The sequence below is a fragment of the Hemitrygon akajei genome, unplaced genomic scaffold, assembly GCF_048418815.1.
Source record: "Hemitrygon akajei unplaced genomic scaffold, sHemAka1.3 Scf000139, whole genome shotgun sequence".
Taxonomy (NCBI): domain Eukaryota; kingdom Metazoa; phylum Chordata; class Chondrichthyes; order Myliobatiformes; family Dasyatidae; genus Hemitrygon; species Hemitrygon akajei.
In genome coordinates this window covers 125,114-148,149 of record NW_027332025.1, presented here as the reverse complement: position 1 = coordinate 148,149, position 23,036 = coordinate 125,114, and the positions used below count along the sequence as shown (strand labels likewise).

At 45.9% G+C, this 23,036-nt stretch overlaps 1 protein-coding gene and 2 non-coding genes across 3 annotated transcripts in view; 1 reads left to right on the top strand and 2 right to left on the bottom strand.

The window, feature by feature from the left end:
- Positions 1-23,036, top strand: part of LOC140723819 (uncharacterized) — a 245,928-nt gene that overhangs the window by 148,285 nt on the left and 74,607 nt on the right. The window lies entirely within an intron of this gene.
- Positions 9,161-9,233, bottom strand: trnav-cac (transfer RNA valine (anticodon CAC)). The gene has a single exon. It is a non-coding gene; the product is annotated as a tRNA-Val (tRNA).
- Positions 14,718-14,789, bottom strand: trnae-cuc (transfer RNA glutamic acid (anticodon CUC)). The gene has a single exon. It is a non-coding gene; the product is annotated as a tRNA-Glu (tRNA).

Sequence of the window (23,036 nt, the reverse complement as noted above, 5' to 3'; positions counted from 1 at the left end):
AAACTTACAGTTATCTAAGAGTGAATTTGGCCATGCCACTGTGACCTGTCTTGGCTATGTTGTTGGTCAACGCAAGTTGGCTCCTGTTCGGGCAAAAGTCCAGGCAATTTCTCAAGTTTCTATTCTGACTGCTAAGAAGGCTCTTAGAAGGTTTCTGGGAATGGATGGATGTTACTGTAAGTTGTGTAAGAACTTTGCTGCTATCGCTCTTCCTCTGACAAATCTCCTGAAGAAGGGTGAAAAGTTTGTCTGGGCCGAGCCTTGTCAGGATGCATTTGATCGATTGAAATTTATTATTTGAGATTAGGCCAATCAATGTAGTGTTGTCAGCAAATTTCATTAGCAGATTGGAGCTGTGGGTGGCAACACAAGTCATGGGTGCACAGAGAGTAAAGGAGGGGGCCAAAGAGACAACCCTGTGGGTTATGTGTCCTGAGGGTCAGAGAGACAGAGGAGATGGATCCCACTCTTAACACCTGCCGGTGATCTGACAGGAAGTCCAGGATCCAGCTACACAAGACAGGGTGAAGTCCGAGGTCTCTGAGCTCCTTGTCGATACTTCACGCCTTCGTATGTCTACTGCTCTGCCCATGACTGCAAGGAACTGCAGAGAACTATGGAGAACAGAGAACATCAGAGAAACATGCCTCCCCTCATGGACTCTTCCTACACTTCCCCTCCCTCGGAAAAGCAGGGTATGTACACAAAGATCCTCACAACCTGGACGTTCTTGCTGCAAACCCGCTCCCACATTGGCGGAGAGATACAAAAGCCATAAAGTGCGTAACACCAGGCTGAAGGACGGCTTCCTGTTTGCAGTTATAAGCCAAATGAAAGATAAATTGGACTCGACCTCACAATGTAACTCGACGTGACCCTGCACCATATGTCTATCTGCACTGCACTTTCTCTGCAGCCATAATGCTTTGTTACAGTGATTATTTTGTTGTATACCAGCTCAATGTACTGTTGTAATGTATCGATCTGTGTGGATAGTACGTCAGGCAAGATTTTCGCTGTAGCTCAGTACATGATGATAATAAACAAATTCCCCATTTTAATTGTGTGGAAATATTAGACAGACTGAGCTTCGGCTCTGGAACCACAGAAGGAAACTGAACTGTTGTCATTTCTGAGGAATGCAAATAAAATAGAAAAGGCTTCAATCTCACATTACGATCTGCGGTAACTGGGATTAGGTGACCGGTGGTGGGTCTCCCATATCAATACCAGAATCAAGTTTAATAGCACAGGCATATGACATGAAATTCGTTCAGCAGTGGAACCTATTTTTTAACCATAAATTTTAACAATTGTGATTTAATATAAGAATATAAATATCACATTGTTAAATCATATAAATAGTACAAAATGAAAAAAAAGATGTAATAAACTATTTTAATTGTGCCGACTGTTTGACTGACTGGGTTGTTGCTTTGGAAGTAGTGGAGTGAAGCTTAACTGAATTGTACACATTTATGAGAAGCTCAGATAATTATAAAAAGCTAAATTCTCACATAAGTGGATCAGACACCCAGAAACATCGGCAGCACTTCAGCAGGTGAAAACAGTGGAATGAAACATGCTGAAAATATTGCCGAAAAAAAAACATATTGTCCACCGACAACGAGAGGAAGTGACCGATCCGGATCTCATTGACTTGTCTGAACGGGGAAAGATGAAGCTACACGTACACGTAGAGCAGTGACCCGCAGATGCTGCAGATCTGCGGAAAACGTGAACAGGAAACGGGATCACATGGCCGCTTTGGTCTCTCACCCCCAGACAGATGTCCATTTACCCACTAGTCTGTGGAAAGAAGCAAACGCCGCTCACATCTCCTCTCACCTTAAATGTATTAGACATTTCAAATCCCAGGAAAAATATATCGCCTGTCCACTCTATCTATTCCTCTCGTAATCTTATAAACGTCCATCCAGCCTCACCCCAGCCTGTGCCGCTCTGGAGAAAACAACACAAGTTTGTCCAGCCTCTCGTTATAGCTCATGCCCTCTAATCCAGGCAGTGTCCCGGTAAACCTCTTCTGCGCCCTGTCCAAAGTCCCGACAACCTTCCGAGAATGGGGGCGACCAGAACTGTATGAAACACTCCAGATGTGGTCTAACTAGTTTTATAAAACTGTGTTACGAACTATAGCGTTTTAGAAACGAACCAGCAGCAATAGAGTTCACAGTGGAGTCTGGTTTTGATGTTAAAACCACTGCCTTTATTAGCATCTACTTATAATATAGTAACTTAACGAAATAAAGGAAAGTTACCAGTGTTATGTGTATATATGTGTAAATATGATTCCCAGATTATCGAGCCTGAGGGAGCAAAGCTCAGAGTCTTGAGATGGTAAAGTAGGAAAGTTCAGTAATACACGGAACAAATGATGGGAGAGAGATATTTGTAATCCAGGGTGAAATAGATAGATAGATAGATAGATAGATAGATAGATAGATAGATAGATACTTTATTCATCCCCATGGGGAAATTCAACATTTTTTCCAATGTCCCATACACTTATTGTAGCAAAACTAATTACATACAATCCTTAACCCAATATAAATATGATATGCATCTAAAATCACCCTCTCAAAAAGCATTAATAAATAGCTTTTAAAAAGTTCTTAAATAGTTTACTAAAATGCATTGAATGGTAACTTAAGCTCAGTTCTAACCCCGGCATTTTAACATATCTTACCGCTGGCGGTTGAATTGTAAAGCCGAATGGCATTGGGGAGTATTGATCTCTTCATCCTGTCTGAGGAGCATTGCATTGATAGTAACCTGCCGCTGAAGCTGCTTCTCTGTCTCTGGATGGTGCTATGCAGAGGATGTTCAGGGTTTTCCATGATTGACCTTAGCCTACTCAGCGCCCTTCGCTCTGCTACCGATGTCATACTCTCCAGAGCCCACGACAGAGCCCGCCTTCCTTACCAGCTTATTAAGACGTGAGACGTCCCTCTTCTTAATGCTGCCTCCCCAACATGCCACCACAAAGCAGAGGGCGCTCTCCACAACTGACCTATAGAACATCTTCAGCATCTCATTACAAACATTGAATGACGCCAACCTTCTAAGGAAGTACAGTCGACTCTGTGCCTTCCTGCACAAGGCATCTGTGTTGGCAGTCCTGTCTAGCTTCTCGTCTAACTGTACTCCCAGATACTTGTAGGTCTTAACCTGCTCCACACATTCTCCATTAATGATCACTGGCTCCATATGAGGCCTAGATCTCCTAAAGCCCACGACCATCTCCTTGGTCTTGGTGATATTGAGACGCAGGTTGTTTCAGTTGCACCATATCACAAAGTCCTGTATCAGTTTCCTATACTCTTCCTCCTGTCCATTCCTGACACACCCCACTATGGCCGTGTCATCAGCGAACTTCTGCTCATGGCAGGACTCCGAGTTATATTGGAAGTCTGATGTGTACGGCGTGAACAGGACCGGAGAGAGCACGGTCCCCTGCGGCGCTCCTGTGCTGCTGACCACCGTGTCAGACCTACAGTCTCCCAACCGCACATACTGAGGTCTATCTGTCAAGTAGTCCACTATCCAATCCACCATGTGAGAGTCTACTCCCACCTCCGTTAGTTTGTGCCTTAAGATCTTGGGCTGGATGGTGTTAAAGGCACTAGAGAAGTCCAGGAATGTAATCCTCACAGCACCACTGACCCCATCCAGGTGAGAGAGGGATTTATGCAGCAAATACGTGATAGCATCCTCCACTCCCACCTTCTCCCGATACGCAAACTGAAGAGGATCCCGGGCGTGCCTGGTTTGTGGCCTCAGATTCTGTATTATCAGCCGCTCCATGGTCTTCATCACGTGCGACGTCAAGGCAACAGGTCTGAAGTCATTCAACTCCTTTGGTTGTGGTTTCTTCGGTACCGGGACAATACAGGATGTTTTCCACTGTCTGGGTACTCTTCTCTGCTCCAGGCTCATGTTGAAGATGCGCTGTAGTGGTTCTCCCAGCTCAGTCGTACATGCCCTCAGTAATCGTGGGGATACTCCATCCGGTCCAGCCGCCTTGCTGGTACAGATCTTCCTCAGTTGACCTTCCACCTGTGCAGCCGTAATCCCGGGCGTGGGCAAGGTCTCCTGTGAGTGGCTATTTTCCTGTGAGGGAAGTAAGAGGAAGGACGAGTTGAAAGACAAGCCTGGTGTGGAGTTCTGCGGTGAGGATGAGATTGTGCTGTCGAACCTATTGAAGAAGTTATTCAGCTGGTTTGCTTTCTCCACATCTCCACTTATGTTTGCCCCCCGCTTTGCACCGCATCCGGTGATGATCTTCATCCCATCCCACACCTCCTTCATGCTTTTGTTCTGCAGCTTTTGTTCTAGCTTCCTCCAATCCTGCTCCTTTGCCCCCCTGATCTGTACTCTGAGTTCCTTCTGAACTCTTTTAAGCTCCAACCGATCACCATCTTTAAATCTTCTTCTGATTTAAGAGGCCTTTGATGTGACTAGTGATCCAGGGCTTATTATTGGGATAGCAGCGAACAGTTCTCGGGTTTAAACTGCGCGGAATCGATACTTTTAACTCAGCACGATCAGAGTGTCCGAGGTGCCTATAAAAGATAGTTCCATTCTCCTGTGTTTGGGGCATATCGCTCGAGGCCTTCCTTATCCATGCCCAGGAATTCTGGTAACCATGGCAACCAAGGAAATTAGAACTGGAATATGAAAACAAACGTGTGAATCATAAGCAGGGGTTGCAAGTGATCGGAAAGAAACTCATAGCAATAAAACACAAATGGTTGAAGAGCTGACCGCAAAGTTAAGGCGATGAACTGCTAATCCGTTGTGTTTTGCACGCGTGGGTTCGAATCCAATCCTAGTCGAGGCAGGTTTATCTGGGGGATGAAATATTGAAGTTATCACTTATTAGAATTCCGAGCCTTCACCTTTTGTCACATAGAGTGTTTGGCTGGGAATCATGAAAATCAACGTTTTTCTATTAACGTTTGTTAATCATTTGGCCATAATACCAGACGATATAGATGCAGAATTCAGCCATTCCGTCCGTTCCATCATGGCTGATATATTTTCTGTCAATGCCATTCTCCTGCCTTCTCGCCGTCACCTCTGACACGCCCCATAATCAAATACTTGTCCATCTCCGCTTAAGAATAGGATTCGAGAGGTAATGTTACAGCTTTATAAGACCCTGGTCTGATCCCATTTGGAGTACTGTACGCAGTTCTGGTCACCTCACTACACGAAGGATGCTGAAATTATAGAAAGTGTGCAGAGGAGATTTACAAGGATGTTGCCTGAATGGGAGTGTATGCCTTATGAGAATAGGTTGAGTGAACTCGGCAATTTCTCCTTGGAGCGATGGAGCATGACAGGTGACCTGATAGATGGATGAGAGGCATTGATCATGTGGATAGTCAGAGGCTTTTTCCAGGGCTGAAATTGCTAGCACGAGAAGGCACAGTTTACAGGTGCTTGGGAGTTGGGACAGAGGAGATGTCAGGTTCAGGGTTTTTTTTCCACAGAGAGTGGTGAGTGCGTGGAATGGGCTGCCGGCGACGATGGTGGGGGTGGATATAAAAGGATATTTTAACAGCCTCCTGGACAGGTACATGAAGCTTAGACAAATGGAGGGCTATATATAGCCACAGGTAATTTCTAAATTATACACATGTTCGGCTCAGCTGTGTGGGCCGATGGGCCTGTATTATGCTGTAGGGCCTGTATTATTCTGTAGGGTTTCTAAGTTTCTAAAATATTACCAACTGACTTGACTCCACAGATATCCCCGCAATGAAATCCACATATCGATAGCCTTCTGGTGACACAACTTCCTCCTCATCCCTGTCCTAAAGGGCGTCCCAATATTCTGAGGTTGTGCTCTGTTGACTCTAAACTCACCCACAATTGGAATCATCCTTTCCATGTCCAGTCTACCTGGGCCTTTCAGTATTTGATAGTTTTCAAAGAAAACCCTGACTCCTTTTTCTAATCTCCAACGAGTACAGGGGCAGAGTCATAAAACGATCCTCATACATTAAAGCTTTCGTTCCGGGATCATTTTCGTCACCGTCCTCTGGACCCTTTCCAATGCCAGGGCATCAGTTCTTAAATAAGGCACACAGACTGTTCATCTTGTTCCAGGCGCGGTCTGACCAATGCATTATACAGACTCAACATTACAGCCTCACTCTTGTACTCTGGTTCTCTCCAAGTGAATGTTGGCATTGCATTTGTCGTCCTGACTTCCAACTCAGCCTGTATTTACCCTTTCGGCAATCCTGCACAGGGTCTCGCAGTTGTCTTTGCATCTTCGATATTTGAATGTGTTTCCCATTTAGAATCTTGTCTACGCCTTCAACAAAGTGTACAGTCGGACCTCCTTATCCGCGGATTCCGCATGCGCGGATTCAACCAACCGTGGATCGAGAAAACCCAGAAGTTCTCTCTCCAGGACTCGTTGTTTGAGCATGTACAGACTATTTATCTTGTCATTATTCCCTAAGCAATGCAGTATACCAACTATTTACATTGTATTAGGTATGAAAAGTAATCTAGAGAGGATTTTAAAGTACAGGCAGTTCCTGGGTTATGAGGGAGTTCCGTTCTTGAGTCCGTTTTTAAAACGGATTTGAAGTCGGAACAGGCATATCGGTTTATTTAGCGTCAGTTAGTCAAAGGTTTGTCTTAGTATATAGTACATATTTTACCTTTCTATGCATATAGAACACTTAAGAAATGCATCAGGCTTGTTTAGATGTTCCTTTTGAAACGTCTGACGCTGAATTTTGTGGTGAGGTCGCAGGAAAGGTTTTCTTCTGATGACTCTTCCATGACGGTTATATTTGTGCAGGTGTCGCTGCAGAGTAGGACAGTGCGCCACCACTCCAGAGGCTGCTACATCTTCCTGAAGGTCTCTTGTAGTCAAACGGGGGTTTTGTTTTGCCTTTCTAGCAATCCTACGAGCAGTTCTCTCGGAAAGTTTTCTTGGTCTTCCAGACCTCAACTTGACCTCCACCGTTCCTGTTAACTGACATTTATGAATTACATTACGAACTGAGGAAACGGCTACCTGAAAACCCTTTGCTATCTTCTTATAGCCTTCTCTTGTTTTGGGGCATAATTTATTTATTTAAAAGCAGCTGCCAGGAGGAGCCCACAGCTGCTGATTTCTGGGACAAGGTTTGAGGAGTCAGGGTATTTATGAAGCTTTGAAATTTCCATCCCCTGGCCTTTCCTAACGACGACAGTAAACACGCCAGAGCCCTCACAAGCTCATAAAGGTCTAAGACACTGGTAAAGGTTCTCTGAGACCTCAAATCTCTTGGGGTGCCCAAGCTTTTGATTGGTGCTCCTTTTATTTTCTTTCACTCTGAAATTGTACAAAACGAAAATAATACACTAATCTTGCTTAAAATGCAGAAAAAGAATGTTTCATCTTTAACTTCATGACTTTTGGAGATGAGTTCAGCTTCTACTCACTGAACTATTCACAGTAACAGAAACTTTGTCCAGGGCTGCCCGAACATTTGCGTGTCACTGTACATGAGGCGGTGGAAAAGCGGCACAAGATCCGGACCGAAGAAGCACAAAACCTCAAATGTTGCCATGGAATTTTACACGCAAACTCGTGACTGCTGAGCGGGACAAATTACCACTGTCAATATACCATCCATCTGTTCCTTAACGTCCAATGGCGAGGTGTTATTTTTCAACTGGACTCCACGGATATCCCAGGATACATTTTCACTGATCACTTTTCAGTGGCATACATTTCAAACGTTTCACATCACTGTGGGGATCCTGGAGTAAAGCATCTCTGGTCATTACGTTGCCGAAATCTTAAACAATAAAATTGTGGCCGGTTTGATTAGAATGATTGGCTGTAAGGTTTTATAAGGTGATATAGTTAAGAATGTAACTGGGGAAAGATGGGAGGTATTTCGGAGGAACAATACACGTTGAGTCAGGAGCGGAGCGTATTCCGAGATAAGTATTTATTCCTGATGTTCACATTGCAGGAGAACCTCCACGGCCAGTTACTGACCCTTATGCGGGCTCGGGATATTTCGCCCATGCTTTAATTTTACATGGAATCACAACAAATTCGATATATTGAAAAGGACCGTGATCCCAACTCTATACCGATATGCGATCTCCCACCGTCACCTCGTTTCAAAACTAAACAGTATCCAGTTTTCCTGTTCTACATTACCGTCATTACACAGGAAGGTTTTAACCATACTTTCGGATATTCCCGCAGAACTGCGATGTCAGCGTTGTGATCAGTCCTTCCTCCCTGGTCCTTTAACAGGAATGGAATGTGCGATACCAATGGTAAGATACTTGGCTTCTGTCTGCGCTGCAATATCATCAGAAGATCGCTGGTTCGAGACCTGAAAATATTAGGTGTTGATGTTACCAACTGTTTCCACTGCGGCTTAAACTGTACGAAGCATAAATATTTGCGCGGCTGACGTGGGGTGGCTGTGGTGCTGCTCGCGACAGAGCAAACAAAGAGAAGCAGAGAGATTGAATGTGTGTGTGTGTGTGTGTGTGTGTGTGTGTGTGTGTGTGTGTGTGTGTGTGTGTGTGTGTGTGTGTGAGAGAGAGAGAGAGAGAGACAGAGAGAGAGAGAAGGGGGGGGGGGAGAGGCAGACGGAAAAGGTGGAACCTGGAATACTGTGGTGGAGAATTTGAACAGAGAGACTGTATGGTGAGACTAGGAAGGAGTGGAATACAGGAGGAGGAAAAAGAAAGCGATTTAACATTTTAAAGTAGGTTTGAAATTTTGCAGCACATGGTTATTCTTCCTGATGCTTGTCTGAATGAGAACATTTGAGATGCGAGCGCCGTTGAAACCACAATGCATCCTCATGCGACAATACATGACAATAGGTTTGAAGGCTAATTCTCCCGTGTACGTTGCAATGTACGTTATCCACGAACCTCCTTAGGTTTAAATCTTTTTATGTTCTCCTGGAAATTATATATAATTTCTATTAATTCTTCTTTCTTTAATTTACCTTTGCCAGGTTTGAAATACAATGGGCTTTGCTAGAAAAGCGAATGTTCATTATATTTACACCTGGATGCCCATGACAGTAAACTTGAACACAAACTGAAAAGTTGAGTCTCAAGTTCATTTGAAGCACTGAAACCCAGACAATGTTTCTGCCCAGGATTGAACTGGGGACCTTTCGCGTGTGAAGCGAATGTGATAACCACTACACCACAGAAACCGTGCAAAGCCTTAATGCTTTGCGCTCTTGAGCAATGACCCGAGGCACCCCCTCCCCGCCCTGCTCTGAAGCACAGCAATAAGTACAAAACATTGCCCACTGTTCCTTTCTTTCCGTTTTCAGTAACACGTATTAAATAGTTCAGGTCTTTATTCCCTGGAATATGGGTATAAGTTGAGTATTACAAGGACATGGCGGTGGAATGAACCCAAGTGCTGAACACGGGCGTGGAATGGGTGCCAAGGGAGTGTTTACCCGGAGTCTTGGTTTTAGTAGAGAATTCAGGAACGATGTTAGACTCAGAAATGATCGTCCTAAGAATCATGGGGTGAGGCTACTCAAACACGAGTCGACCAACGAACTGGCATCTTCTAGTTGTGATGATAGGGTTTTTATACTGCATTTGCTGATGGAAAACAGGTGTTTGTATTTAGTGGAAAATGGGAATGATTGAGAACTAAACGAGGTGATTGAGGCCCAATTCCGGAGGAAGATAGCCAGGTGCCAGAAGGGACCATGACAATACCACTCCCACCGCCCCCCCCCCCCACCAACAGGAGCCTCCCGGCGATCCTCCAGGCCTGTCTGGATGGTCCCGATGAAAGTCCTGGATGAGGGAAGGGTCTAGGATGAAAGAGCAAGGGACCCAGGAACACTCTTCAGGACCATGCCCCTCCGAGTCCACCAGGTATTGGAGACCCCGGCCCCGACGGCACACATCCAGTAGTCTTCGGACGGTGTATGCCGGATGGTTGTCGATGAGACGGGCAGGTGTGGGAGTCTCAGCAGGGGGACACATGGGGCTGACGGAAACTGGCTTTAACTGAGACACATGAAAAGTTGGGTGAATGCGTATGGACCTTGGCAGCTTTAGGTGGACCGCTGTGGGATTGATAATCCTTTCAACCTTGAATGGTCCCAGGAAGCGAGGGGCGAGTTACCTATATTCAGTTTTGAGCGGGATGTCTTTGGAGGAAAGCCACACCATCTGCCCAGGTTGGTACCTCCGACGCCGGAGTCCAGTGTCAGTCGGCTCACTTCGTATTTCCATTTGTTGATCTGAGAAGGGCCGTGCGTGTTTCCTCTCAAATCTTACGGCACCGATCAATATGGTCCAGAACCGACGGTACGGCAATCTCCCCTTCTTGCGCGGGGAACAGCGGGGGTTGGTACCCAAGGGATCACTCGAACGGAGACCTCCCAATGGCCGAGCTCACCAGAGAGTTGTGGGCATACTCAACCCACGGGAGGTGGTCGCTCCAGGTCGACGGCTTGTTTACCGTTACACAGCGTAGCGTCGCCTCCAGGTCTTGGTTGACCCGTTCCGTCTGCCCGTTCGACTGGGGGTGGAAGCTGGATGACAGGCTGGCCGATGCACCTAAGGCTCGACAGAAGGCCTTCCATAGCTGCGAGACGAACTGGGGACCTCGATCGGATACGATGTTCGCGGGGATTCCGTGGAGGCGGAAGACGAGAAGATCTGCCGTTCCTTGAGAGGAAGACAGTTTAGGGAGGGCCATAAAGTGCACCGCCTTGGAGAATCGGTCCACCACGGTGAGGACAGTGGTGTTTCCGCGGGAAGGGGTAGACCGGTGACGAGGTCTAGGGCGATGTGTGACCAGGGATACCCAGGGACAGGTAGAGGACGAAGAAGACCCGCGGGTGGTCGATTAGAGTCCTTTCCCCGGGCACAGATGGAACAAGCAGAGACATAAGAACGGGTGCCCCCTCCGTGGACGGCCACCAAAAGTGCTTCCTTAGGAGAGCCAGGGTCCGATCACTCCCGGCGTGGCAGGTGAACCGGGATTGTGCCCCTAGCGGAGAACCTGAGGCCTGACGGAGACGGGCACGTACAGGCGATCGCCGGGTCCATTCCCTGGGTCGGGGTCGTCCCGCTGGGCTTCCTTTACTTTAGCCTCGATCTCCCAAGTGACAGTGGCCATCACGCAGGATGGTGGGAGGATCGTCTCGGGAATGGAGGTGTCATCCTTGGAATCATGCTGGCTGGATAGCGAGTCCGGCTTCCCGTTCTTGGATCCTGGACAGTACGTGAGGGTAAACTTGAACCGTCCAAATAAACAATGCCCAACGGGCCTGGCGGGAGTTCAATCGTTTGGCGGTCTGAATATGCCCCAGGGTCTTATGATCAGACACACTCGCAGAATAAAGAAATCAGGGACCATAACTGTCCTCGACCCCGTCACTCGCAGAAATAAAATCAGCGACAATAATAGACCTCGACCCGTTACTGGCAGAAAAGAACAGCGACCCAAGTCTGGAGCGGGCCAGGTGGATTGGAAAGGGGCACTAGCATGGCTGACGGGAAATCCACAATGGCTCCCACACCCCCATCTTATCGCATTCTACAGGGGTTGTATTGAGAGCATCCTGAGCAGCTGCGTCACTGCCTGGTTCGGAAATTGCACCATTAATGATTGCAAGACCCTGCTGCGGATAGTGAGGTCAGCTGAGAAGATCATCGGGGTCTCTCTTCCCGCCATTACGGATATTTACACTACACGCTGCATCCGCAAAGGAAACAGCATTATGAAGGACCACAAGCACCGCTCCTACAAACTTTTCTCCCTCCTACCGTCTGGGAAAAAGGTACCGGAGCATTCGGGCTCTCACGATCAGACGATGTAACAGTTTCTTCCCCCCAAGCTATCAGACTCCTCAATACTCAGATCCTGGACTGACGCCTTGTCCTATTGTCTTGTTTAATATTTATTGTAATGCTTGTACTGTTTTGTGTACTTCATGCAGTCCTGGGTAGGTCTGTAGTCTAGTGTAGTTTTATTCTGTGTTGTTTTCTACGTAGTTCACTCTAGTTTTTTGTACTGTGTTATGTAACATCATGGTCCTGAAAAAGTTGTCTCATTTTTACTATGTACTGTACCGGCAGTTATGGTCGAAATGACAATAAAAGTGACTTGACTTGATATTCGAGAACAGATCCGGATGACTGGAGAATTATGACTGTCACTCCACTCTGAAAGAAGGAAGTTTGGCTGAAGAAAGGAGAATAAAAGAAAGGCAGCCTGACTTCAACGTGTTAAATAACTCAAAAGATTCGAAGCACATTGAAGATCAAAGACAGTTGAGGAGAACGGGCGGAGATTTGTCAAATAAATCAGCGTGTGGTACAGTGATGCACCTTGGAAGAAAGGATAAAAAAGTCTCTGAATGGGGAAGGTTTTCAGTAATCAGAGGTGCAAAGAGACCTTGTGCAATATTCCCTAAATGTTTACTTCCAGGCTTAGTCAGCGGTAAAGTAAGGCAAATGCAATTTTAACATTCGGTTCAGGAGGGCTAGAATATAAAACAACAATGTAATGTTGACATATGTCCGTCATTATAAACCTGATTCTGATCCTGATCTTTATCCCCAACAATGGAAATCTCCTTCATTTACGATACTGACGGCAGTATTATCCCTCCACATTCACGTTCTGACGTAACTGTGTTGAAACAAATTCCAAAGCTGTCGAATTATACTATTTGTATTGGAATGATGAATCACCTTTTCCGTTACCGAAAATAAATCAAGTACAACCCTCACTTCAGGTGCAGTGCTACGGTGGGTGCAATGGACATTGATGGAGCTGCGATGGCCGAGTGGTTAAGGAGTTGGACTTGAAATCCAATGGGGATTCGCCGCTTAGGTTCAAATCCTGTTTGCAGCGCTCAAACTACAGCGCCAGGGAATAGAAACCTCACTGCCAATAAAAATTTAATAGCCTGGCTGCAGTCTGTGTTCAGTTGACAACTACGTACCAGCCGGCAGAGTTATAGTTTTTTACACTCATTGTGCAAATTTCATTTCTATTACGACTCTGATCAATCCCCTTCTGGGCAGCTTAAACGCTTTGTAGTCTGTAGCTTTACCGACCTGTAAAGCTAAAAGAATCAAATGCAGAGAACGGATATTTCAGCGTCAGTGTAAAGAAGTGGACTTCATCCTTTCACTGAAGTGGGCAGCACGGTCTCTGAACGTGGAAAGCTTTCGCCGGTTTCATATCACTCACTCTACAGACTCCCCATTGCTCTCTTGTCTAGCGAGCAACCTCGCCTATTGCCATAGACAAATCGGTTCGCTGACCTTCCGTCAAAACCACCCTCGCCGATTGTCACTGAGCCGTTGTAATGGTCCGACATCAAACAATCTAATCAAAAGGCGTGCAACCTACCTTGCTCCCATTCGTGTATGCAGATGTTAATCCAATGTGTTATCCAATTGCGGAAAGGGTTTCACCCAGGAGTTGTTCCCTCCCACAGACTCTGACTGCTTCTACCTCCCCAAAGTCCCGTCAATACTGAGCAAAACTCAGAACAATGTCCCATTATATAACATTCATATCCATATGCTTCTGATCGAAGCTGGGGGCGCTGTCAGGGCGTCGAAATAAAGGCGGGCGACAGAAGTTTATCTCCTGTCACATGGGGAGACGGTAGAAGATTTGCTGGAGGACACCGGCCGACTTTTGACCGGCAACTGCTGTATGGGGGGGGGGGGGGGGAGGATTGAGAAAATGTCTGGGCCAGCCTGATCTTATTGAATGCCGGGGCTGGCTGAAGAGGACAAGAGACTCGCCCTTCTCTCTGTTGTCTGTCTGTTTAAAGAAAAGGAATAAACAGGCCTTTCTTGGGTCTGCATGCTCCCCCGTGGATATAATAGTTCGCAATCTATGTCATCGGTTTGCCTGAGGAATCATTTCCGAGTCTGAAACTGGCACAAGATTTATATCTACCGTTTGTTCATGATGCAGAATTGTACAATTTATGTTCTGCGTACTGTCTGTCTTTTCGAGCCTGCAATGACGCTGCAAGTGTTTCATTGTACCTGTCCCTCACCGTCCCTGTGCACACGGCAATAAACCCGACCGGACCTGACAATACTCACTGAGATTTGAGCAGTGATGACCCCGGGCAGATGAGTCAAGGTGATGTAGGCAAACTGAGTGAGTAGGACCAGAGTCCAATATGGGGAAGGTGTGGTCACCCTCTTCTACAGAGAGACAGCGTCTCTGAGTGGATTGAGGTGCAGTGAGGAGTGAAGAAGATCAAATCTACATTGTATCGATTGCAAGTTATTGTCTGTAAGACCTCGCACAGTTATTTCCAGCTTTATTGAGACTGCACCTGCGATTTTTTTTTTCAAAGTCATGTTTTCATTGTCTAACAAGTGTCATACAGAACAAATAACGAATCGCTGCAGGAACAGTGTACAGTGGGTCAGGCAGCATTTGTAGACGGAAAGAGGTAGTACACTCGGTAGAAAGCAGGAGAATGGGACTGAGAGGAAATGTCGAAGCAAACCCGATGGGCCAAACGGCCGAATTCTGCTTCTATATTTTGTGGTTTTATGGCGCTGAATCAGGCGGATGCAGTTTAAACACTGACAGGAATGGGGTTGTTGCCGAGCAATGAATACACAAAATAATTTAAAATCAACACATTAATGTACAGCAGGAAATATTTTTATTCCCTGACCGGGAATCGAACCCAGGCCGCAGCGGTGAGAGCGCCGAATCCTAACCACTAGACCACCAGGAAAGCTGATGATGCGCTGCATCACAGCAACATACACTATCAAATCAGAAAAATACAAAACAAAATCAATGGATAAATAATAATAATGAATGAATGTGATAAATATTGTCACGAATCTACTGCTCAGCACTTTGCATATCTCTTGTTCACCCAGTGCTTCTGGTTAAGCAACACTCTGGACTGTATGAATCGGTGGGAAACACTCGTTCTCCAGTGTCTTTATAAAGATGGTAAAATTCAGATTCTCTTATGAGCCCTGCGTCATTTTTGTTTCTGTCCTCGCCTCGAAACAATTCAGTAGTTGGCCCCCGATTCCCGTGACATTGTCGCCGATACATCTGGTGTTTTGTTCCTCACCCTCCGCCTGGGTGGAGGTAGGAGAAAGAAAACCAGACGTTCAGAATGCCCGAAATATGGTCTGGGGTTGGAATGGTGGGCTTTCCTGATCGTGCTCTAACCGTGGTCGAGTGTGCGGGAGCCGCTGGTACTGAGCATGATGTTCTGATGACAAATAAGCCTGATAGAAAACCCGCAATTATTTGAAAGTCCTCAGGGTAGGCAGTCCTTGTTTGCTGGTCGCGGCACACAGTACATGGTATGCTTGCTTAACATCTGCTCTGGCGGTATGTGAAGTGCCGTCCGGATCAATGAGGAGAACTCTCTCGGTAAGCAGCACCGACAGAACTTAATCATTGAATGTTGTGATTAGGGGAACAAGGGTGCGGCAAGACCGCTATGTACGGAGAGCATGAAGAGTTAGTCATGAAACAACACCGCTGTTCCACATCCCTCCCCCCCCTCCACCCCAGCACCACAATACCTTCTTATCTTCTCCGAACGGTGGATTGAGAATTCTTCCGGCTGTTCCACCGAATTGAGCCATGTCTCCATGAAACAGAGAAGACAGAAACCCCTCATTTCCCTCCGAAACTGCAATGTTGCGCTGACGTAATGCATCTTGTTTTCAAGTAATTGGCCTTCCGCGAAGAAGATGCCGGGTAGAGGACGTTTCGTCGCCCATCGATTTAGTCTGACTTGAAGTCTTCCGAACCGACCTCTTTTCCGGCAATGGTAATGGCTGACCTTCGCTGATCGCTGAAAGGTGCCGCACCTGCATTCCCGAGAGTCAAGTCCATCTGGTCCTTCAGCAGCTCCTTAAACTGCCGGTTAATTTAGACAGATCAACAGTACGTTTCTTAAAGGGAAACTAGGGGCTTCAGATTGCAGCCACAGTGGTTCAGCTGAAATACATCTGGACATTTTGCGAGCTGTCGGCAATACGTCGCGTGTATCGCCAGTGCCATCGTGGATCTTTGGATTTATAAACAAATCTCAAAATTCCTATAGCCGTATCAATAATGTAGACATCCCGCTCTTACTGGAGCCTACAAAATGCATCACCTCGCACTTTATCTCTCTCCTGTCTATGCCCCTCCCGCTTTCTACCGACACCAAACACCCGACTCCGATCTCTCTCCCCATCGAAAATCTTTCACCAACCCCCGATCTCTCTACACACCAGATTCCTCGACTTCCCGGGCGTCCCTCCCCATGGTCTTTCTCTACCCTCCTCTATCTCTCGCTACCTCACCTGCCTCTGTCCCAGTCACTTTCTCCCTAGTCCCTCTGTCCCGTCTCTGGCCAGAGTCGACTCCTTTCCCCGGTAATAACTTTTCTCTTCATTGACTGCTCATGGAATGTCGCGAAGTGAACATGGCGTCTGAACCTACGTGCTTTTTAGTTGAAATAATAAAAGTTACAAGTTTGCAAATGCAGATATTCTGTACCTCACTGATCATTATTAAAAGGGGTGTTTCTTCTAACAGTGGCGTCCATCATTAAAGTTGCTCACTAACTAGTCCCGCCCTCTGCACAGTGTTACCATTGGTATGGAGATACAGAAGCCTGAAAGCTCACGCTCAGCGATCCAGGGACAGCTCCTTCCCCTCTGCCACCTGCAACAGATGTTTTGTTACTTTCCCTATATTTAGTTATACTTTATTTCATTGTACTGCTACAGTGAAGTTAACAAATTTCACCACATCTCCCGATTATATTAAATCTGGTTCTGAATCTGATTCAGATGCAGCGGGGATGTGTTAGTTTGAGCTTAAATTAGTTGAAAGTCTGTCAGAACCTCGTGAGACGAAGGGTTGTACTGTGCTGTACTATTCTCCATTCTATGCTCTATCTAGTAGGCCGTATCTCACTATTTAAGTCCAATTGATTAATTATTTAAAGCTACGACGCCTTGCTTTTCCAGACTACTCTGAATGCGTCTGATAATCCTGCAGGAGAAATTAAAAAGACAATAGGGCATATATATCAGTACCGACCGCTGGATGATCTCCATAGCTTTGCTTGGAAGGAACTCGTCAAGTATTATGTAATGATGAATTGCCCTCGGTGTTCAGACTACGCTGGTCATGGGGTATGAAGGGAAGTATCTGGATAAACAGGAACATTCGCGATAGTCCGTATGGGCCAGTGCATAGTAGGTTATGTCTAACCAATCTCACAGATCTTTACCAGGTAGTTACCCGCAATGCTGTTGAAGAAATTTGTCAGGTTTCCGTGTGGGAGGATGCTCGGGAAGGATCAGTCGCTTTGCGTTCACAATGAGGTAGTATCAATGATCTGGATAACAATGTCGTTACTCTGGATCAGCAAATTTGCCAATGACACCAACATTACGGGTGTAGTTCTCAGCGAAGAAGAGTACTGGAGCATGAAGCAGGATCTGGACCAGCTGGAAAAATGGGCTGAAAAATGTCAGATCGGATTTAACACGCACAACTGTTAGATGTTGCCCTTTGGGCGGACCAGCCAGGGTTGGTCTGACGCAATGAGAAATAGGGCACTGAGGAGTACGATAGAACAAACGAATCTGGGAATGCAGGTCCATAATTCAATGAAAGTTGCGGCACAGTTACACAGGGTCGGAGAAACAGCTTTTTGCACATTGGCCTTCATAGACCAAAGTACTGAGTACAGGAGTTGGGATGTTACGTTACTGTTGTTTAGGGCTTTATTGGAGCCCAATTTGGAATATTGTGTACAGTTGGGCTCAACCACCTGCAGGAAATATGCAAATAAGATTGAAAGAATGTTGAAAAACATTACACGGCTATTGACGGGACTGAATAAAAACACAAAATGCTGGCAGAACTCAGCAGGCCAGACAGCATCTATGGGAGGAGGTAGTTACGACGTTTCAGGCCGAAACCCCTCATCAGGAGTGAGGTAACATGGGAAGGTCAAGGGGGGGATAAGAAGTGGGGGGAGGGATGAAGTAGAGAGCTGTGAAGTGATAGGCTGAAGGGAAATGTGCTAGGGGGAAGCTGGAAAATTAAAAGAGAAAGAAAGGTAGGGCGGGGCGGGGGGAGATTGTTGTGAGGGGGGGGAAGAGAAAGAGAACCAAACTAAAATTATAGATGGGGATGGGGTAAGGGGGTACAGGTGTATCAACGGAGGTCTCGTTCTAATTTCGTGGCCATCGAAGCCACGAGTATCCTGTCCAAAAGCTCAGCAATATCTTTCTTCGCCTTCCGAAATTACCTGGACCGTATCCCTTCTGGCACCGGAGAATCATCTATCATAATGTTTTCCAAGTTTCCAGCAAATCCTCTTTCTGAGCGTCGGCAGGTTCTGGTATATCAATGTATTCAGTAAGGAGCTTCACTGCCTTTTTGGACTCCAGATACAAGTTTTCATCTGATCTGCCCACACTCTCTCCAGTCATCCTCCTGTTCTTCACAGTGCAACTCGTCAAGGACTTCTTAAGCCCCTTCTACCTCTTCTAAGTCCATTGTTAAATTCTTTCCTTTTTACATTGTGACCCGCTGTAGCCTTACCTGATCCTTTCCTCCTAATCTTTAAGCTTTGTTCTTTCTTCCTCTTGACGAGTTATTCCAACTTACTTGTCACCCAGGGTTACTTTACGTTACCATCCTTTCCCTGCTTCACGGAGACAAGCCTATACTGAACCTTATCTCAGTGCTCCCTAGACAATCCCCACATATCTGTTGCGTATTTCCCTGAGTACATCTTTTCCCAATGTACGTTCCCAAGTTCCTGCCAGGTAGCACCATACATCGCAGACCCCAAATTAAATACATCCCATGCTCCCTGGTCGTATCTCTGTGTAAGGTAAATGTCGGGGAGTTCTGCCCTGTCGTTCTGAAATTCTGACCCGCGGAGAGATCTGTCACATGACCCGATTCCTTTTCCAATATGGGATCTGATCTGGATTGTTTGCTAGTCTGCCTTTCTTCTTATAGTGACATGAATCCTTCCTGGACACAACTGAGAATTTATGCTAAAACTTAAACTTTATTTTTACCCTTGAGAGGTGCCGACGAATATTAGGGAAGTTTTAGTTTTACATTCCAATAACTTGGCACATGTCCAGGTTCCGCTCCCGGTGGGCGGCCGTACAGAAAACACCAAATCGGTGTTCGCCCCCTTCATGTTTCTGTGTTCGTCTCACAGTCTATCAACAAACGAACGTTCCACGTTGTCCTCCCTTTCTGCAGCTGCGATACTATCCCTGGTTTGCCATCGCACTCCCTTTACACTCTGTTACACGACGCTGTCCATTTTGAAACATCTAAAACCCAGAATGTCCTAAAGCCATCCCTGCCCTTGTGACATTCGAGTGTCTGTGATAGTTTTGAACAAACTTCAGCCAATGTATCAATCACGCCAGCAGCATTGAGCATTTGTATTGCTACCTACCTGAACTGAATAAAGTCAGCAATCTTCCGCCAATTCTGCAATTTCTGGATGCCCAGGCATATGAATGTTTGAATTTATGACATATTTGCCAAAGCTGTTCATTGTAAAACGGCTTTATTTGAAAACTCCCCTGAATTACCATAGACACGGGCGTTATCTACACAGATGGCCATTTAATGTAAACACATACTTCATTCCATTCCTCAGCTCTTCTCTGAATTTCCTCTGTGTCAGTGTATAGATACAAGTATTGTTGCACATGCTGAGAAATTGCAACATTAACCCAAATTGCTGTAGGATGTATACCGGGGAACTCAAATATCTGTCCTCGTAAAAATAGTTTTGCGCTTGCCATTTCAGGGAATGGGCTACAAAGGGCATCCAAAATAATATGAAATTAGCTGAAATAGAAAACAACAAAATCATCGATTTTCTGCGGTTTTCCACTTCGGCATCTTTCTGATTGTCGCTGCTGTGCCGAAGCCTTCTGCGGACTCTATTTGCCACAACGATATGTCTTACGGTTAACCCGTTAAACACCAGGATTAAACCGATCGGTACCAATGGTGTTAAAATACTGGCCTGTAATTGGTATCCTCTCCACACGGGCGAAGTATCGTATTCATGTGTGAGGGCGCAACGCCACGGCATGTTGTCAATGATGACAGAAGGTTCAATGACAAAGTAAAACGGGGCGCATCTCCCGCAGCTCACTATAACCACGGTCACGATAACCACCGTTGCTGTTCTCTCGGTGCAGTATCGCTCCCGCAGCTTTCGGCAACATATTGCGATGAAGCGATCGAAGGTAAAACTGACCGTGAACCAAACAGAACAGTCCCGCGTCGCAGCCACAAATACAAGTGTCAGAGCGCATACAGGAGTGATGAGCAGGGATCTGGAATAAATGTAGATATTGTTGGTCTGTTCCACTAAAGCAACAACGATAACCACCATCAGATCCGCTGTTGCCATTCCAACCAGGTAACGGATGATGCATTTGGAGAGTCCGCATTTACCCCGAGATAGGATCACAATCGCCGTTAAATTAACTGCAAGAAATTTGAAAAAAAAGTAGAAATATGGTCAGCTCTCTGAATGCCCCCATTCTACCGATGCTATGCAGGGTATGGTCTGTTTGGAAGTGGAAAGCGGGAATCCAGTGTGTGCGGTCCTGGTCGCTGCACTCCGGCTGGAGGACAATGATGGATGTGAGTGTCAGTGGATTGGCGACCATCCCACAGTTTAGAGCGAGGCATCCGAGTTCCACGACTCACGTACCGGTGAGCAGTCGATCGCTCCTGTAAACAACACCGTTTCCATTATTAGAGGTGAAGGGATTGTTTGTAGTGATGACAAAGTGCAGTCAAGGAGATATAAAGCACGAGTTCTCATTTACAGACTTACAGAAGAACAGAACTACGTGTCGAAAATAGACGGGACCATTATTTAAATAAGCTGCCACGTTGTTATAAGGTCGAAGTGTCTGCACTGATAGAGACTCGGGTCTGGAAAAGCAGAGACCAGAATCACTTCAGAAACTCTAGCGAGGTGAAATTGTGAAACAATGACAATATCGACACCAACGTAATTAACAAAAGAATAAAACACAGCGATCGAAATATGGAAAATAAAAATAAAACCATTAGATGCCTGAATCCTCCATTCCAGAAACACGTTTCAGCCGATGGTAGCATCTTTGCTTTGTAACAGTGTGGATACCGCAGCAAAGTAACGACGGCACCATACATAAAGTGACCAGCTCCGGCATCTTACCGGGGACACCAACCACTACAAGTGCGGGATAGAAAATGGCCGCAATGTAGTAAATCGTCGAATATCCCATATTCCGTCAGAAGCAGCGTTCAGTTGCACGGAGCGTTTCAGCTGCTCAGATGGACTGGTGATCGGTTTAGCAGACTTTTATTGAGGTGAGAGCAATTCCACTGAGGCAATTAGCGTGGCGATCACGTCAGGGACATCAGTGACAACCAACTGCACAAACACTTACGTTAAACTATTTTTACTCACTCTGTCCCCGTGTCATGAATTTGACTTCTCAAGGGACTTTGCAATCTATTTACTTTAAAACAAAATATGATGTGCTTTTTTTCCATGTTATTTTCCATGATATCTGGCTTCAGCTATTTAAATGAAGATACATTTTGTCATTGTTGCTTTTAAATCAGGCATTCAGCTTGAAGTCGATTTATTTTGTAACATTTGACGGAGCACATTCGCTTCTGAAATTGAGGGAGGGAGTTTGTTCTGGCGGGTGAAATGGAGAACACATTTATTAAAGGGGAAACTCCATAATCTTTTCTTTCCTTCGTTCCAGTCATTCCGGACGGTTTGAGTGATGGGAATGACTGACAGCTGACAAGTGTTACAATAAAATACACTGCACATGTTCCTCCAAACACTTTAAAAGATCCACAGCGATATTCCAGAGACCTGTCGTCAAAAAGGAAGAGTGTCCTCGGGAGAGTAGCGAGGGCTGTGGACAGTTTGAAGAACAATGTTTTCTAGGGCCGTTTGGCAGAAACTTGACCTCTGCCAGTGAAGGACTTGACCGCCCCATACACGTGACGTGCGATGCAGTCTGCTTAACTTTAAAGATATTCTCAGACCTGCTACAGTTCTACCACTATTGCTCCATCCATTCTCTGTTTGAACAAATATAGTAAGCAAAATCTATGATCAATCAGCAGGTTCTCAGACTGTTGTATCATTTGCCACGAAGTTGTATATTTCCCCCTCTGATTTACTGTCAGGTATATTGCCTTTCGAGCGTCACTATGAGTATGTGCAGAACAGCGGAAGTGTTCAAGCTCACCTGTCAATCACACTTCCTTCTGCTCCTGCAGGGCACCGCTCCGTACCGATTGTGGTTCTCGTACTGATGAGCGGCCCTCGGCTTATTGGAGAGAGTCTCATCACTCTCTTTCCATTGTGGAGCTCGTACTAATGTGCGGCCCTCGGTTGACTCGAGAAAGTATCACCTCAGCCTTCAAAGTCATCCTTCCAAAGTGAATCACTCCGTAAATTTCCGGGTTGAACTCCATCTGTAACTTCCCAGCGCTGCTCTGCGTCCTGTCACTGTCCTGTTGTAAACTCTGACTATCTTCTATACTATCCCTAATTCCACCAAACTCCACATCATTGCAAATACAATAAACCACCCTTCCACTTATTTATTCACATCATTTTAAAGCACAAATATCCTGGGGTCTCAGAACAGATCTCTGCAGGACACCACTGGCACCAGCATCCAGGGAGAAAACGCTCCATCCACAACTACCCTCTGCCTTCTGGGGCGTCAGTCCTGAATCCACAAGCCAACTTTCCCAGGATACCAAACCTTCTGAAAGGTCCTGCCGTGGTTAACCATAAGTATAACCGTCACATCCTCACAGAATTGAACCAGGCTCGTGAGTCATGATCTGCCCCTCACAAAGCCATACTGACTCTCCCAAATTAGGTAATCGTTCACCAAATTCTCGTAAATCCTGT